We start from the raw sequence: 19,417 nt of genomic DNA on the forward strand, positions 1-19,417 counted from the left end.
ATGTATGCACATATATATATATATATATATATATATATATATATATATATATATATATATATATATATATATATTTTTTTTTTTCCCTTTCTTGCCTTGTCTAGCTTCAGGGATTGAATGACTTTATATGTGTATATAAAATGTTTATATACATTTAATATATGTGCACCCTCTTATGGCATATGTATACCTTTATATACTTTTATTGTGCTCTTGACATGTAAGTCAACATATAGATCTATACAGCTATATATGAAAAAGCATCTATATCAGTGTTTGTTTCTTTCTAAATGACAAATGGTTAGCACTGGAGTCATAAAGCTTCTATTTTCTTTGTCAATGACACCTTCAAGTTCTCTGCGCTGCGTCCTGCTTGACCTTGGTTTTAAAGCACAAAGAATGGAAACCTTGAAACCTGGATCAATAAGATTCATTCCGACAGATACCAGATGCCACACAATAGGGAGGGAAAAAATCAACATTTCATTTTGGTTTCTTAAATAAATCTCTCCGAGCATTTTAAACCAAATATTTGAAAGTGCAAATGTCTTTCATTTTATGCAAGAATTACCATTCTGTTGCTTAACATTCTTTCTGAGGTAGTCATTTTGGGTCCTCCTACATTATTCTTTCTGGCTAAACACAGGAGAGCAAAACCTGAGCAACCTTGTGAAACTAATACAATAAGATGCTAACATTAGTGTGAAGTATTTATTGAAGAAATCCAAATGATGACAGTTCAGCAAAAAGCATTTAACATTTGGACAAAATTGTTATGAGACTGCGATATAATCATATGGTCCAAAAATGGATACATATGTAATTTGTGCTCTGGAAATGTTTTTGTAATCTTAGACAACTGATCATTCATAAATGGAATGCTGTGGCAGTCAGGTTTCCATAAAATTAAAATAATTCATTGTTTCTCTCTTCACAAGAGAGCATGTAGGCCTCATAGGATGGGAAGCTGTCTAATGAAATGTGTGATGCAGTAGCAATTGAGAATTGTTCCCCACTTCCCCAAGGAAGTTGGAGTCAGGCCTCTCCTATTAATTTCTTGCTTTCTTTCAACTCTCACTGGTAGGTAACTCATTGTTTTCCTGGAAATTAATCATGGTTTATTAAAGAATCACGAAGTATTCATTCACAGACACAAGATGCCTCATGGACAAATATGTAAATATCAGCCTACCATCACTTTAGAACCAAAGAAAATGAATTAAATACAGCATCAAAAATGAAATAAGAAAATGATACCCTCAGGGTTGTTAATATAAATAATATATGTGTGATAGCATTTAAATTGCTCAGTAGTGGGGTGAAAAGATCAACAATGCCGTTGAAAGGATTGATGCTTAAGGGTGTTTCCTGAATCCATTCCTTCCCTTCCACTGCCTCTGGTACCATGTTCATGTCTGCAAAATATTGAAATATTCTGCTAATAGGTCTCCCTACTGCCAAACTCTTCTCTTTCCAATCCATTCTGTGTGCTGTTGCCACATCAACTATTAAAACATCACTTTTATCAATCAAGCCTTTATTGAGTAGTTACTGTATATGGCATATTGTGTTGCACACTGGGAATCTCTACATAGGCAGTGAATCAAGGGAGTTACCTGACTACCTTGATGTACTTAGAAGGAGATAACCCTTCTCTTGGGACTTTGATTGTAACTTTCTAAGTGGGCCAATGATGCATTTCATCCTTGATGAGCTGGCTGTTATACACTACGGTGGTATGAAGTTTTGGGGTTTGTTTTTTTTTTAAGATTCACCTCTTTGTGCTTTGAAATGAACACAGCAGTCCCTTAAGTTTTTCTCCCCAAAAGATCCTGAAAGCAAAAATGTTAAAAATTATCTTGGGCTAGGGATTAGGAGCTAGTTGCTGCCTTCAAAGCAAAAAATAAATGGAGATTGCACATACTTCCTTAGGGGGCCTGAGAGGAAAGTACGAGCCTCTAATAGAACAATGACAACATCTCAACTAAATAGCAGCTTTGGAGAAGGGGGGACCATATGGCCATGGCCAAGTTCCTGAGGGTTGCCTATGAGTTCCAAGTTAGAAAATTCCAGAATTGGCCTTTTTTTTCTAGAGAAAGGGGGACTTATTGGGTAGTGTACACCAAAAACTTGTTCTTCTGGTTAGAATGTCTAATAAGGATATCTTAGGTAGCACCAGTAAGTAATTTTAAATTTGAGAGTTCAAGGAGCTGACCTTGAGAGAAGGGGAAACTCCTGTCTCTTTGCAAGAGAAGAGGATTGCACCCATGGCCCATAAGCCTGGCTGGGAAGAACAGTGGCAAGTGATAAAGCCACAATATGGAAGAACAGGGGATTTGGGCTTTGGACTCCATTGTTAAAAGGAACTATTCAAATAGTGTGGGTCCAGCAGAAAAGAGGGTCACTCTTCAGTCTCCTTTGCTGGATTCTCATCTAGATCATGCCTGCTAACTGTTGATCTCCCAGGGGATTCTACCCTACATCCTCTTCTCTTCTCCCTCTATGCCACTTCATTTGGTGATCTTATCAGCTTCCATGGATTTAATTACCATGTCTATATTGACAGTTCTCAAATTAACCTATCCTACTCTGCTGATCTCCAAGCTTGCATCTTCAACTACCTCTTAGACTTCTTGAACTGGCTGTCTGGTAGACATTTTAAATTCAACATGTCCAAAACCAAAGTCAGTATTCCCCACCCTCCCTCCCCAAACCTCCACCTCATACCCTTCCTATTACTATAGAGGGTAATGTCATCCTCTTAGTCCCTCAGGTTCACAACCTAGGTATAACCTTCAACTCCTCACTATCTTTCAACCCCATAACCAATCTGTTGCTAATGTCTATTGATTTCATCTTTGCAATATCTATCAAATACACCATTTTCTCTCTCCTCTGACACTACTACCACTCTGGTGCAGGCCTTCATCACTCCTTCTGGACTATTGCAATAGACTGATTATGGGACTGCCTGCCCCAAGTTCCTTCCTACTCCAATCCATCCTCTGTTCAGTTACCAAAGTGATTTTCTTAAAGTGTATGTCACCCCCTTACTCAATAAACTCCAGCGATTCCCCATCAACTCCAGAATCTGGCTTTAAAGACTTTCATAACCTAGCCTCACCTTAACTTTCTAGTAAGAAGACTTGTCACATAGTCTTCAGTCCAGTGACACTAGCCTCTTTATTGTTCCACGAACATTTTCTCCATGCCTGGAATGCCTCCTCATTTCCACATACTAGCTTCTCTGACTTCCTTTAAGTCACAACTGAAATCCTTTTTTTTTTTTAATAGGAAGTGTTTCCCAATCCCTCTAAATTCTAGTACCTTTCCTCTCTTAATTACTTTCTATTTATCCTATATGTATAGCTTGTTTATATATACTTCCTGGTTGTCTCCTTCCTTAGATTGTGACCTCCTTGAGGGCAGGGTCTGTCTTTTGCCCTTTTTTGGTATTCCCAACACTTAGCATACAGTCTGGCACGTAGTAGGTGCCAAAAAAATATTTATTGAATGACTCGCTATTTCACAGTCACAAGTGTGCTTTCATTCTAGGAAGGCATCCAACCTACACAGTTGTGTTATGAGTCTCAGTGCAGCATGCATTTCTGTGGAAAATTCATTCTATACATACTTAATAAAAAAAAATTAAAAATGAAAGCATATTAGAGTGTTGCCAGCACATAAGTTCAAATTCAGTTCCTTTCTGTGGGAAGTCTAAACCGTGGAGCAGTGATATGAATCTGGAGGAATTTTGGATCCTAGGGAAATTGGGCCATCATTGGAGAATAAGGAAATCACATGAATTATTTATAGACTATTGCAAACACTTTATGTGCCTTCTGCATTTGTTTATGAGCTCATGAGTCTTTTAATTTTTTTGCATTTTCTCTGGAGTCGAAAAAAGGCTGTTCTATATACCTAGTATTTCCACTGTTACCTTCAGTGTATGGGATTTGGAGGACCATTTTACCCACATTTGTGCAGACTTAGACATGATACAGCAGATTTTCTTAGTGTAAACTCTAAGCAGGGGCATATGAACTACAAAGAAATCATCTTTTGGGTCAGTAGCACCCACCTGCAGACTGGACCTGATTCATGTGGATCTAGTACTTGGGGGTGCTCAGATACAGACTGAACATAGAAGTATTAGACATAGATATTTCCTTTAAGGAGATAACAATTTCAGTGTTGAGATGGACATATTCGTACAAATAATACAAGGTAGCATACGATTAATGTCAACTGTGATACAGATAGCAAGTACTATTGGTGTTTAGAAGAAGCAAAACTTCCTGAAGATGAGTAATTAGGGAAAATTTCTGGAAGCAGGTGGACTTGAAAGGAAGTTCTTCTCTGGTACGGTTTATATAATATAAATAGAAAAGGAAGAGATTCTGAGTGAAGAGTAAAATTGGATAAACGAAGAAGAAAGAGAAGGTAATTCTATGTAGGAGGGACAATGTTCTGCAGAAATCTAGTCACTGACTTGCTAAAACACTTCAATGGCTCCATCTTGCCTTAAGCATAAAGTCCAAATTCCTTGATCTGGCTCTCACCCATTGCCCCCATCATATTCATGTTTTTCCAGTCTAAAACTTAACTATTGTATTTTTAAACTGGATTTGCCTATCATTGACCCTAAACATCCCTTCTACATTCTGGCCTCCTCATTTTTGCTCATGCCACAGCCCAGAGGTATCCTTCCAATGTCTCTTACAAACCAAATCCTGTATATTCTTCAAGGTTCAATTGAAATTCAACTTCTTCTGTGAAGCCTATCACTATCAGCCTAGCCCCAGTGATATTTCTGTCTCTCAACTCTTGCAACACTTATTATTCATATTATCCATTCTGACACTTACATACTGGCTTGTATATTTGCTTTTATCTTTTCATATGTATATCTTGTCTTCTAGATTATGTTGGAAGCTGTTTAAGATCAAGGACAATATCTTAGGCTTTTACTGTACCCACAAAAGTTCCCAGAGTTTTTCTCTCTGCCTATCATAATGTCAAAGATTATTGATCAGTAGCTGAGTTAGTTTAGAACAAGCATTCTAAATCTCAGTGCAGTGGTCACTCTCTTGGACACAAAACCATGAACCAAAATATTGTGATCAGCAGATCTTGTAATGGTAGCCAGGGAAGATGAGACTTTTTGTGCTTTTCTTGGTGAATTTCAGCAAGCTACTTAGACTCATTATCATTTTTTAAAAGTGTTTTTATAAAATTATGCTCCCTTCATTTTTAATGGAGGTGAAAGTTGTCCTGGATATTGAGATTTTGCCCAAAGCAGAAAATTTGAAGCACAAAAATTTGAGAAATGTATTCTTTCAAGCAATTGATTAAGATTAATGCATTAAGTGTGTTCTTAGCAGATTAAGATAGAAATAACCCACCCAATCTCACAGTTTCCTTCTCCCTTGCTTTATTCTGAGAGGATTAGCCTTATTTTCCCCCATCCTTCTTATATAAGAATGAGTAATAATACCAGGATTAGTTTTCCTCCATTACTGTGAAGGGAAAGGAGGAGAAAAAAGAAGCCTTTCTGAGACTTCTTCAATGGCATAGAAAGTGGGATCCCAAGTCCTATAGGTTGGCCTAGGATACTTCAAGGTCACTTCTAACTCTGGGAGTCCATAGGACTAAAGCACAATAACTAATCCCACTTCTAGCTCAACTGAATTTGTCTTAATAGCTTCTTATGTTACTTCTTTAACACAGATTCCAAAGTTGATTTGAAGGTCCATTTCAGTTTATTTGTCCCCATTGGCACTTGTTTGCCCTAGCGAGCAGATGCTCTGGGTCCTAAAATTGCTAGTTATAGCTCTGCTAGCAAGGATGATGTAAGAATTAGATAAGGTTAGTAAAACACATGTCTTGTTGGTGAAAAGTGATCACAAATAAAAATATATAATTATCTAGCTCTTTCCTTATGTTCATCTTTTCATATAATCTTAAATCTAGGCATTTTGAAGATTTCATAGTTAGACTGCTAAAATTTTCAACTAGAAAAATAGAAGTTATATGGTATGTATAATGGGGAAAAACAATTTCAGATTAAATTAAAAAGAAAATGGCCCAAAATATCTTTGACTCCTTGTTCCCAAACATGCAATCAATTATCAAATGCTTCTGGTTCCTGGAAACTTCAGATATTAGAAATAGACAAGCCCTATGAAGTTAGTCTATCTCTTTCATTTCATAAATGAAAGAATGGAGGGGACCTACTCACATTAAGTGACTTGTGCCCAAATTCATGCAGTGGTAAAACTGGAACTAGAACCCAGCAATCCTGACCCCTAGGCCAGTGTTCCTTTCTGTTATTCTACATTTAGAATATTTCCCATGTTCCACCTTTCATTTTTTTCATCAATGAACAACATCTTTAGTATTTTGTAACTGAAAGATACAGAGAATATGATATCCCATTGTGCTTATGGGCTGTTAATAATTTCCTAATAATTCTCCCTTTTCCCAAGGTTTTCCTGCTCTTACCCATCCTACACACTGCTGCCAGGGTATCCTTCAAAACAAAACACCACAAACTAGAAATTTCAGAGATGCCCATCAACTGGGGAATGGCTAAACAAGTTATGGTGTATGATTGTGATGGGATATTACTGTGCTATTGGAAATGATGAATTTGATGATCTTAGAAAAACATGGGTAGACTTGCACAAAATAATGAAGAGCAAAATGAGCACAACCAAGAGAACACTGTATACAATAATAGCGATATTGTTTTAAAAAGAATTTTGAGTGAATAAGTCATTTTTACTATTATAAATACCAAGTTAACTACAAAGGACATACAAAGGAAGACGCTATCTGCATCCAGAGAAAGAACTGATAAATAGAACTGTGTATAGAATGATTTTACATATATATGTGTATGTATACAAATATGTACATACATATATATGTATATGTACATATTTGTGTCTAATGGTAGTCATCTCTAGGGTAGGGGGGAAGAAAGAAAAAAGGAAAAAAAATTTATATGATAATTTTATTATATATTTAAAAGGAATAGCAAGTTGTACATAATAGATTTGCAGTTTCATATGCAATTTTCTTTTTTTTACTATACTGTTAATGAAAATGCTTGCTTTATTCCATAAATTAAAAGTAAAATAAATAAAAAACCACAAAATAAAACTATTCATATCATGTCCCTTGCTCAAAATCTTTAAATATCCATTGTCTATAGGATGAAATCCAACATCCTAGACTGATAATCAAGGCTCTAAGATATATGGCTCTGTTATGAAACTTGAATTTTGTGGATATTTTGTTTCCTAGCTAAATTAATTTACTATCTAGTAGAAATATAAGACACAAATGGATATCATCGAAACACAATATTACATAGTAAGTGCATTAAAGAGGTGCAAAAGAAGTCCTTTCCAATTTCCCAATTTTTTAGTAGCCGCCTTCCCAGATCGTAATTAGCTTCATATTTTTTATACGTCCTGTCTTCCCCAACTCCACTCCTATAGAATGTAAGCTTATTTTGTGCTACATAAAGCAGAGATATTCATAGTTTCTAAAAGCTAACACTTCCTTTGAGTAGCTTCAAAACTGTACTAATAAAGAACTACATAGGCAGCAGGATATGCTTTTAATGTGCAATGAATGGGTAAAGGAAGGGGAATCTGATTCCCTCCTTCCTCCATCTAGCTCAGCTAATATAATCACTGCATGTAGTCACATCGATGAAGTCTTAAATGTATCAGAAAGATGAGTCCACACTTTATGATCTCTTTGTTAAGTCTGAAGCTAACAAAAAGTTCAAGAAAGGAATTGTTTGGAAAACCAGAGAGATAGTCACCTGAGAAAGGAAAGACCTTACCTAGAGGAAAAGAGAGAGAGAGAGAGAGAGAGAGAGAGAGAGAGAGAGAGAGAGAGAGAGAGAGAGAGAGAGAGGGAGAGGGAGCAAATATGGACATGGATGTAGGGAGGAAACAGCTTTAGAGGCAGAGAAGTCCGCTGGCTATATGACTTCCAGTAAGGGGCAGTTATGACATATGTGTTCCCTACACATGTGCCTCATCAATGTGATAGTCTAATGACTCCTTTCTTTTCCTGGACCCTGTGTACTTGTGTGAGAGCTTGAACCAGATATTTTTTGGGGCATAATTTTAGTGACTATTATTCTTACTGTATCATATTAGTAAATAGTTGGACTGAAAAGTTGCTCAATATGGCTGGTTATTAGTGGAAAGCACCCTGACAGAGGCATTTGAATGTCAGCAGTAGATATCTAGGGCCACAGGATGACCCCAGAACCCTGAGAGCAGCACCAGCCCCTCTCTGGGGCCACCAGCCGATGTGAGTTGGAGTTGGGGATGCAGCCCCAGAGGGGATGCTGCAGATGTATAAAAAACAAAACACACATGGCGTAGTCAGGGATGTGCCCTTTGAGAATACACCTTCATTGGCAACATACAGGGGCAAGCCTGTAAAGAGGAGGGAGAATTCTAACAAAAAGACATAGCAGCTCTGATTACTTCTGTGAAAGAAATATTCCAGTGTAGGTAGAAGGAGGATAACTCTGACCCGAATATGCCAATTTCCATTTAGTAGTATAATGAGTAAGACTCATTATATGAGCATGTGAGTATACATTATGAGTATAACTCTGAAAGAATTCAGTTAATGGGTTAGTAACTAAGGGAATGATTTTAGTTCTGACTAAAGCAGCTGCAAGAGACTGGCTTGAAATGGTTCTTGGAGAGAAAAAGTGTGTGTGTGTGTGTGTGTGTGTGTGTGTGTGTGTGTGTGTGTATAAATTTGAGACAGAATGAGGACAAATCCTGGCTTAGGGATGATTTTACCTGAAGACAGTACCTCAAACCTAAACTGATGAAATCTAGGTTAAAAAGATATCAGTGTCAGTGTACCAATTTTGACCTGGGCTGCCGAAGGGATAGTAGTGAAGAAGGTCCCTGGGAAGAGAGAAATTTCAGCCTTATCAGATTGTGTGTAGACCAGTCCAGGTTAGGAGCTGATTGTAGCAGCCTGAGTAAAACCTCCAACAAAGATGAAGGAAAACAAATGACAATGAGCTCGTCAGAAAACTGATAACCACGCATTACATGTGCTAATGCTTTATAAATTACAAGACACTTCTCCATACATTTTTTTCATGATCCTTATAACAGTCTGCTGAAAGATTATTTTCTTTAAATTTCAGAGGAGAAAACTGAGGCTCAGGGAGTTTCAATGCTTTGTGTCACAAAGTCAGTAAATGGCAGGCTCTGGACTAAACCAAATGTTTTCTGTCTCCTTATATTAGCTACTTTTAACTTACAGGGAGTCATTGACTTAGAGACATTAGCTGACAAGGACCTGGGTTTAGAAGAAACATAGCTTTAACAGACCAGTTTAAAATAGGGCCCTAGGACCTCAGATTTAGCAAGTGTTCTCTCTGGGCTGTTTTTAATCCACTTTGAGAGAAATGATTGTTTCTCTTGTATCAATAACTAATCATTGAATCAGGACCAAGGTCTTCCCCTTTTCTACTTCTAATCAACCAGTGTGGAAACTCTTTCTCAAAAATTTACCCAGGCTAAGATCTAATCAAAGACAGTAAAAGAAATTCTAAATTTAGGCAATTGGGTAGATTCTTGCTCATTGTGTTTACTCACATAGGTCAGGGAAAATATTGATTCTCCCTCTTGTCAGACAGATGGTATAGAAATTGATAAATCTCTTTGACCAAGACTTGGGTGATCCAAGTCACATACCCCCAAGACACTCTTTAGAATGAGCCCACATCTTAGTAATTTTCTTACTCATTTTCTCACTAATTGTTAATCAATCAGAGTTGGTTGCTACCCTCAAGAATACCCACTCTTTCAAGGGCATATAAACTGTGAGCCTACCACCATGAGGGGTCTTTGGCATTTGAAAGTGCCACTGACTTCTTTTATTAAAATATTAATATTATTAATAAAACAACTAATTATCCAGAAACTATGTCTTTTGAACTTTTTAAATGTTACAACTTCTAAGGTGAGCCTGGTCACTCTTTGGGACTTTGTTGGTTAGACCACAAACTTTGGTTCCTAAACTTCCAACCTCTTGGTACTCACAAAGCCATTGTTGTTTCCTACACTCTGCCTAAGAACAGGAAAGAGCAAACAGCATGAGGCAAAGAACATAAGCCACTTGTTGGCCTGAGTGAGGAAGACCTGAGGTCTTTTCCCATCCAGAGGCTTTTATTATGTCTTTTTTAATGCAAATGCAGCTGGTCGGAAAAGTAAACAAAAGAAACAAACAAACTGAACAAAACAAAAACACCTTGACAGATTAGAGTCTTTTGAATGAGTTCTTAGTTTTAGTTTAGCAGTCAATCAAAAGCCTTTTCTTGCTTTCACTATAAGGAGACTGGAAAGAATATTTGCACGTGCTCAATTCCACATGGAGACCGCATCAGCAGAGCATGTTTCACGTGTTTATAGGGACTGGATAATTGGTTAGTCCACCCATTACATTATTCTCAGGCATGTAATTAAACAAAAGCTTAAAACTCACTTTCTAGGCTTTTAAGGTTTTATCTTTCAAGGGTTTCATCTCCATCTGTATCTTCAGAGTATGAATTTTAATACTGAGTGAGTGCCTTTGTACCCTTCACCATCACATTCATCTAATTTCCCATCCACTTCTTCTTCTTTTTGCTAGTTATCTTTTACTACTCATTCAATTATCTTGGTTATCTGTAAGACAAGCAATCCCAGTTTTATTTAGGATTCGTTATACACTTGTCTTCCTGAAATGTGTTGTTTAAATAACCATTAGATTGATGGTGATGAAGAGGATGATTAGTGACATTTATACTGTACTTTTAGGTTGATGATGTGCTTTGAAAAATGGATGTCTTTTTGCTTACCATCACATTCCCGATTCATTAAGCTTACTATTGTAACAAAGATTTAAACTAGACCTGTGATATCATCATTGGTCTAGGATTCCCCGCAGTGAGAAAACTCCTACTAATGCAAATCAACCTGATCTGTGATTTATAGTTTTAGAGAAGTGACTTATCCAGGGTCGCATAGGCAGTTTGTGTCAGTGTGTGTTTGTGTGTAGTGGGTTGCTAAAGATTAGGGAAGTTTCATACACTTTCAGATGAGGTCACTCTATCATTAATTTTATTAATTGTTTTATTTTGCTATAAGATACTGCCTCTCAGAGTGGGAGAAATCAGTAATTATTTGTAATGTAAAAACAGAACACATTAATAAAATTTTTTAAAAAAGGAAAATACTTGAACAGAGGTTTTCCTGGCTGTGAGTCTAGCTTTCTATCCACCATGCCACACTTCCTGTTATATAAAAATCAACCACTAAAAAATCAACATCCTAAAATATATGCACTATTTCAATACTCTTATTTAGACACAAGCTTAGTCATTAAAATTGTTCAGTGCTACATTTTATTCATATTTTTTATTTACAGTGTTTTAATCATTGGGTTTTTACTGGTCCTGCTTAATTTGCTCTGCATGGGCATGTCTTCCTGTTCTTTGAATTCTTCGTAGCTATCATTTCCCCCCCTTTTTGGTGGGGTAATCGGGGTTAAGTGACTTGCCCAGGGCCACACAACTAGTAAGTGTTAAGTGCCTGAGGTCAAATTTGATCTCAGGTCCTCCTGACTCCAAGGCTGGAGCTGTGTTCACTGCGCCACCTAGCTGCACTCTATAGCTACCATTTCTTAAGGCACAGAAAGTAGTATGTCCATGTACCAGAATTGTTTAACCATACCCCAACTGATGGGCATTTATTTTGTTTCTGGTTCTTTGTTACTATAAATAAATATTTTGATACATATGGAACATTTTTTTTCCTGTCCTTGATTTTCTCAGGTAATATGCCTAGAAATGGGATCTCTGGGTCAAAGGATATGGACATCTCCTTTACTTCCTCAGCATAATTCCAAATTGCTTTCCAGAATAGTTGGACTCTTTCACAGCTTCACCAACAGTGAATTAGTATACCTGTCTTCTCACAGCCTGCTAATATTGACTATTTAATCTTTTGTTGTATTTGCCAGTTTGCTGTGTGTGAGGTAAAACTTCAGTTGTTTTTATCTGAATTTCCATTCTAAGCAATTTGGAACAATCTTTCATGTAGTTTTTTGAAAAAAATATTTAAGAACTGCTTTCACATCTTTTAAAAATATATTATAATCTTGTGAAGTAAGTACTTCGATAATATCCCCATTTTACATATAAGGAAACTGAGGCTCAGCGAAATTAAATGACTTACTCATGATGAAACTAAAAACATCAACTACTCAAAAACCTTTTCCTCTCAACTTGGGGGGAAACAGTCTGATTTTTAAAAATTCTTTTTTGTCATCTTACCAAAATGTTATATAAAGTTCATATTTTTTTAATGTTAACAAGTCTCTTGAACTTTTCGTGAGATCTTAACAGATTTCTTTCCCTTTTAAAAGAGGAACATAAACTTCGATGTCTAAATAAGCTCTAAAATTAGATCAAAATTTCCAAACTCATGATGTTCAAATAGGTTCTAAACTTAGTGGTTCATATTCTCCCAAAATTTTCTATCTTACATCTGTGGTTATCATTGCTTCTTGTGATTCTCACTCTCATCTGTTGCAAAGATAGCTAATTATATCTTACTATTTTCAAATTTCCTCCCCTCAACCTTCTATTCCTGGACTCTGCTTTTTCCTAATGGGGGAGGGGCATAGTATATCGTAGATTAGTAGAAAACTAACTAAATCATGTTGTGTCAGAAGACTCGGGTTCAAGTCCCAGCTCTCACATGATGTCTCTTAAATTACCAAAGGACTGTTATGTGAAAGAGGAATTGGACTTGCTTGATTACCTGTTTCCAGAAAGCAGAACTAGCAGCAGAAGGTTGAATAAAGGCAGACTTAGGCTCAACCTAAGGGGAAACATTCTAAAAATTGAAGTTTTCCAAAAAAAATGGAATGAACTGATTTTGGGGATGATATGTTCCCCTTTACTGGAACTATTCAGCTGGAGAGGCACTTGCTGGGGAAGTTGTAGCTGGGACTAATTATGTGGGTAAGCATTGGTCTAAGTGAGCCATGAAGTCCCTTCAGACTCTAAGACTACATAGTTTCATTTTTCCTTTCCTTTGTTAATTTTGGTTATACAACTCTCCCACTTAATAGTAATAGCTAACATTTATATAATGCTTACTATGTGTCAGGAATGATGCCAAGCGTTTTATAATTATTATCTCATTTGGGCCTCACAACAAGACTGTAAGGTAGGTGCTATTATGGTCCCTGTTTTACAGATGAGGAAACTGAGGCAAACAAGGGTTAAGTGACTTACCCAAGGCCACATAGCTAGCAAGTATCTGAAGTTGGATTTGAACTCAGGTCTTTCTGACTCCATGCCTGACATTATCCATGTGCCATCTTGCTGCCCCATAATGAACTTCTGGTTCTGCATCTCTGTGTTGAACCATGGTCTGGGCTTCAAATTTTTAGTAACTTTATCAAATTCCTCTTGTTATTACCATCATCCCCCCAGATCATGAGTCTGACATATCTTCCTTCTGTGCCTACCTACAAAAATGCCAAGTGCTACTAATTTCCTTAATGGATCTGTGATGCCATCAATATGCATATTCCCTGCTACAGTACAGATCATAAGACACCCATATTTTCTCAACCCATAATATGAATATCATTCATGTCCTCTAGTAAATCCTTCATAGGAAGTGGGGAGGGGTCTACCCAAAATATTGTAGGTCATCCTTGAGATCATGTCACATTTTTTGGTTATCCTGAACACTTGCTACAAGGTTGCTCCCTCACCTTTCTTGTTATACTTCTATCTGATGCTGTCATTTACATTATTTCTCTTATGCAAGTAAGTCCTTATTAGTAATATGCTACCAACTACTCATACTACTGTGTGAGTCTCCACTGACTTTTGGGGGAACTAACTTCAGTCTTTTTTTTGGAGATGGTGGCATTTCATTGCTTGTAGCCATCTATCAGCACTGGTAGAATATTGGTATTAAAAAGAATGGCCTTTGTTTCATGGAGAAACTTGGAGCCATTAACATGACTATCCAGTTTCCCCAAATGCAACCTATCCTTCTCTTCCCCTGCCATTCAAGTCTATATCCAGCTGTAGTATCAAGATATTTGTACCAGTTCTACAGACTACCCCTCCAATTCATATCATCTGCTGCTAATGACCACACACAAGCTTACCAAAGAAAGACTTCATCACACCTTTCTTTCATAGACTTGACCCATTCTAAACTATTTCAGTCACACTCTTTCTTCTATTCTTGAATTCTTGAGTGGCAATATTGTATAGTTAGTAGAGTGCTGGACATAAGAATCAGGAAAGACCGGGTTTTAATCCTACCTCAGATATGTTTCATCTCTGTGCATAAAGCATTTTTAGCTTCTAAAAGTCTTAGTTTTCTCAGCTGTGAGAAAGGAGAAATAATATGTAGTGGGGAGGTGATTGGGGTCCCTGATCATATTAGTCTCCTCTCCTCATACACTTGATAAAATTACAGGATATAAGGGGAGGTAATAGAGATAATCAGATACCGCCATACCTCATTTTATTGCACTTCACAGACATTACTTTTTTTTTAAACAAATTGAAGATTTGTGGCAACCCTGCATCAAGCAAGTCGATCTGTGCCATTTTTTCCAACAACATGTACTTACATTTTGTCTCTGTGGCACATTTTTGATAATTCTTGCAATATTTCAAACTGAAGATAAACACAAACACATCAGCGGAGTCTCAAGGGCAATAGTTTTAGGAGTGTGGTCCACAGAGTACCTCAAACCTGGGGTAGTTGACTCTTGGGAAACCCAACTTAATATCAAGTACTATGAAAAAAAATCAAAGGAGCATTGACGAAAGAAAAGGAAAATCCAAACAAGTTCAATGTCTTTTATCTTTAGGACTCATACTTTCTAAAACATTACTCTATTAAAGGTATAGGAACATAGAATGAGAGCTGGAGGGAATCATAGATGTTCTGGTTCAACCTTTCTCATTTTATAGATAAGGCTTGGGATGGTGGTGGCAGAAGTTAAGTAACTTGCCTGGAGTCATACAAATACATGATACTATACAGATGATATTGTGACTATTAAACATGTATACACATACATACATAGTATTTATTATATTTATCTATAGTATAAATATATTTGTAGAATATATTATGCAGATAGTAAACGCAAGAGTCAGAATTTGAATACAGATCCTTTGATAGTGTCCTTTCTACTGTAAAATAAATTTAGCATTGGAAATAAGTTGTATACATACAACAATGTGCTATTGTGATATTTAGCATATAATTTAGATTGCCAGTTTTATGAAATTACTCCTTGTGAATCTCTAGTACAGTTGTTCTCTCCCTAGGAAGATGATTCTATTATTGTCACTGATATTAAAGTTAAATATATTAAGGCTTTATCTACACAGGGTTACTGGATATACCATTTTAATATGACTGACAGGGAAAGTCAGTTAAATAAACCAGTTGAATATGTAGGCACAGCCCATATTTATTGACAGAATTTCTCTAGAAATTACTATATCCAAAGTACCCTTCAGATGATTCAGATTCATGTATTTGGAAACTCTTTCATATAGAACTGCCTCTCCTATTCCTCCCCAGCATCATTCATTTTGTAGGAGGATGTAGGGAGATGGTCCTTGAGTAACCTCTCCTTGTCTCCAGCCTCGGATATAATTACAGAAAGTAAGAGACAGATAGGTGTTAAACTAATCACTGATACATTTATGAAGTGTGCAAAAATTCTGACCGAATTGGAAAGGGAGTCTGGCCACTGGCAGGGAAAGGGCTGGCTACGTCCCATGGTGGCCTTTAAATATCTAGTTGTTCTCTAGTCAATCCAACCAAGAACTGACACTCAAAGAAAAAACTACCCCAACAGGGAATTACATGACATATATATCATCTCTTGGGGGTGAGAGGAGAGAGAGGAAGGGATTTCTCTCATTCCCAAACCCTATCAGCATCTTAAACTACTAGCCTGGGAGGAGACACCACATCTGCAGGCAAGGAGCAGTCATACATGCTCCAGGTAGACTCAGGTAGATAGAGGAATGGCATTCCAAGCAAGAAGCAGCTTTAAGTAGTGAGACCTCTGGTAGCAGAGAAAACAGATGATGGATTCAAGAGCAGTCTGAACCTATGGATACTGTACCCAAATTGCAGCAGCATAAAGGCGCCATGAGAAGACAAAGGGAATCAGGGCTTTGCAATACAAGGGGCATTAGTCACAGGTACATGTGTTCCACGTGGGGAGGTGGGAGAAGAAGACAACAACATTTATGTAGCACCTGTTACATGCCAGGAAGTTGCTAAGTGTGTTTACAAATATTATCCTCTTCTGACCCCACAACACTCTTTTGAGGTAGGTGCTATCACTTGTGCCTCCCTGGCAGCGTACTCAAAGTTCGTTCCCACTCTTCTGACTGACACTGAGTGTATTTGTGGGAGAGTGTGACCCAGGTTTATGGGAGGAATATTTTGGGGCTACTGTTTTTATTATTTCTTCTTCTTCTTTTGGTTTGTTGTGTTGTGTTTTGTTTTGGTGAGGTGATTGGGGTTAAGTGACATGCCCTGAGTCACACAGCTAAGTGAGTGCTATGAGTCTGAGGTCACATTTGAACTCAGGTCCTCCTGACTCCAGGGCCAGTGCTCTTATCTACTGGGCCACCTAGCTGCCCCTTTATTATTTCTTCTTAATAAGTACTGTTACTTTGAGCTGATTGTGGCTATTTGTAGACTGGCAAAGGTAAGCACACTGGTGAGGGCTTACTAACTAGTTTGTATACCTGTAAGCTATATCCTTGAATATGAGACTAGTAGACACCCTCTGGGGTTGTAGCTCAGAAGGATTGCTACACTGATTCACAGTTAATTATCATAATGGCTTATAATTTTTATGTTGCTGTTGTTCAGTCATGTCTGCTCATTATGACACCATGGACCATAATATTCAAATATTGTCCGTGGAATTTTCTTGGGAAAGATAATGAAGTAGTTTGCCATTTCTTTCTCCAGTGGATTAAGGCAGAGTTTAAAGTGACTTGCCCAGGGTCACACAGCTAGTAAGTGTCTGAGGCCAGATTTGAACTAAGGCCTTCTTAACTCCAAATCCAGCAGGGCTCTGTCCTCTGAGTCACCTTTGGAAATTTTCTCTTCCTCACTCACCTTTTCCAATACAGAAATCAAGACACATAAAAGGTATATGGTCTATACTAATTTGTATGCACAGATCAAAATAGCATATTCTTTTAATACTTCCTCTGATTGAAGTTAACCACTATTTAGCATAAGGAAAGTTAAGAAAATATTCTCTCTTACAATTACTTTTATTTGTTTAAAGATTTTCCCATTGCTCTGCACAGAGCTAGACTCAGAGTCAGAAGGCCCTTGGTTTAAGTCCTGACTCTGACATAAACAGCTGGTGTGACCCTTAGCGAGCTATATACACCCCCAGTGCCCATAAGCAACACTCCAACATCACAAGTTGCAAAACAGTCACTGTGGTGTATTGGGTGGTTGGTTTTCCTCATTAGAAACTTTTTCTGATTATGAAATATACCGGTTTAGACTAAAAAAAATAGTTGTAACCCATTTGATGGTCTTTGATCATCAAGCAGCACTCCCTATTTGGTGACTAAATCACTTAGAGTTAGGAAGGTCTGAATTCCTACTTGTGAGATTTAAGGATACTTATTATATTACCTGGATTTCCTGGTGCTCAGCCAAAGGCAAAGACCCTTCAAAGAGGAACATTGGCAAAGTGTAAAAATAGGCACTTCCCCCAAAATCTTCAAGTTCATTTGCAAATACCAGCAGAATATGGGGAGGATTTGGCAAGACTGTTATACAATGTTTGCTATGGATTTTCAAAAAGATGTATGGCAAGGAAATAAGTATGAAAGCCTCTCAGGAAGATTATTATGACAGAATATCGAGCCTTATGAATTACAGTGCTTTTATGCATATAGGTTTAAGGGTAGAGTTAGTTCATTAACTTAGAGCATAGTGATCATGATGCCAGAATTATGGGTATAACTTTGATTTTGCAGACCATACTCTGTGCCAGTGACCCTAGGTAGCTGTCTTAAAATTCATAGTGTTGGTGAAAAAGGGAACTAGGAGTGTATGGATTACTCAGTACATTTTCCCATTACTTGGAAATATCTTAAAGTGCACATGCTCCTTCAGTAACTGCTGAGAGTTAGGTCAGCAGCATTCATTTTGGTCAGATTACAGAATGCTTTTGACCTGGCTAAATCATTCAACCTCCTTGGGCCTCAGTTTCCTCATCAATAAAACAAGAAGAGTGGGCTTAGTTGGCTCTATATCTATGATATTCTAGTCCTTTTAAAGATAAACAAATCAGCTAGTTCAATCTGAAACTTTAATTTAATTTAGCAAGTTTTTATTTGGTGCAAGGCACTGTACTACATGCTGCCCTCAGAGCTGACATTCTTCTGGGGGTGGGGAGTGGCAAGGGAAACAACTCACATGCTGATTAATATAAAATATATACAAAGTTAATATAAAGTGATTTGGGATGTGCATATGAAAGGGAGGTACTGACAACTGAGAATAGGGGACATAAACTTGACCCTAGAAGGGAAAAAGGGGCAGAAGAGAAGAGAAAAAACATTTGGTAATGAAGGACAACTTTTATAGAAACACAAAACAGGAAATGGAGCAAAGTAATTAGTCCAGTTTGGCTGGAGTGTAAATGTGTGAGAGGGAGTAATGTGTAATTAGCCCAAAAAGATAGATTGGAGATTGTAAAGAGCTTTAAATGCAAATAAAGGGAGTTTATATTTGAATCCTGAGGTAATAGGCAGCCACTGGACTTTGTTAAGTAGAATAGTGACACCATCAGCCCTCTACTGCAGGAAAATATTTTTGACAGTTGTGAAGAGGACTGATTGATTGATTGGAGAGGGGAGAAAGGGGGACATATTAGTAGGCTATTGTAATAGTTCAGGTAGAAAATGATGAGGACTTGAAGTAGGATGAGTGGGAAAGATATTTTTGTAGTATTAATTCACTTTTCTATGTTATGAATTTGATTATGTCATAGGTCACCTATTCCATGTAAATAGCAGCTGTGTAGTCTCACTGGAAGGTACTTGAGGCAGATGTCACAATAGCCTTTTCCACCCCATTCTATTTCCTTTTAGTCACATGTAAACTTAGGGAGACTCACGTCAATATACTTCAATATAACTCAATCTGTGAGACTGTTTTCAACTTTGATCCACTGTCTTAGAGAGGACCAGCCCCCAGAATCTCTAGCCTCTCCAAAACATGCTTATCACCAGGGCTGTACTACAGACCTTTGTTTT

Source organism: Phascolarctos cinereus, unplaced genomic scaffold (genome assembly GCF_003287225.1).
Source record: "Phascolarctos cinereus isolate Bilbo 61053 unplaced genomic scaffold, phaCin_HiC Scaffold_726;HRSCAF=1367, whole genome shotgun sequence".
NCBI lineage: Eukaryota > Metazoa > Chordata > Mammalia > Diprotodontia > Phascolarctidae > Phascolarctos > Phascolarctos cinereus.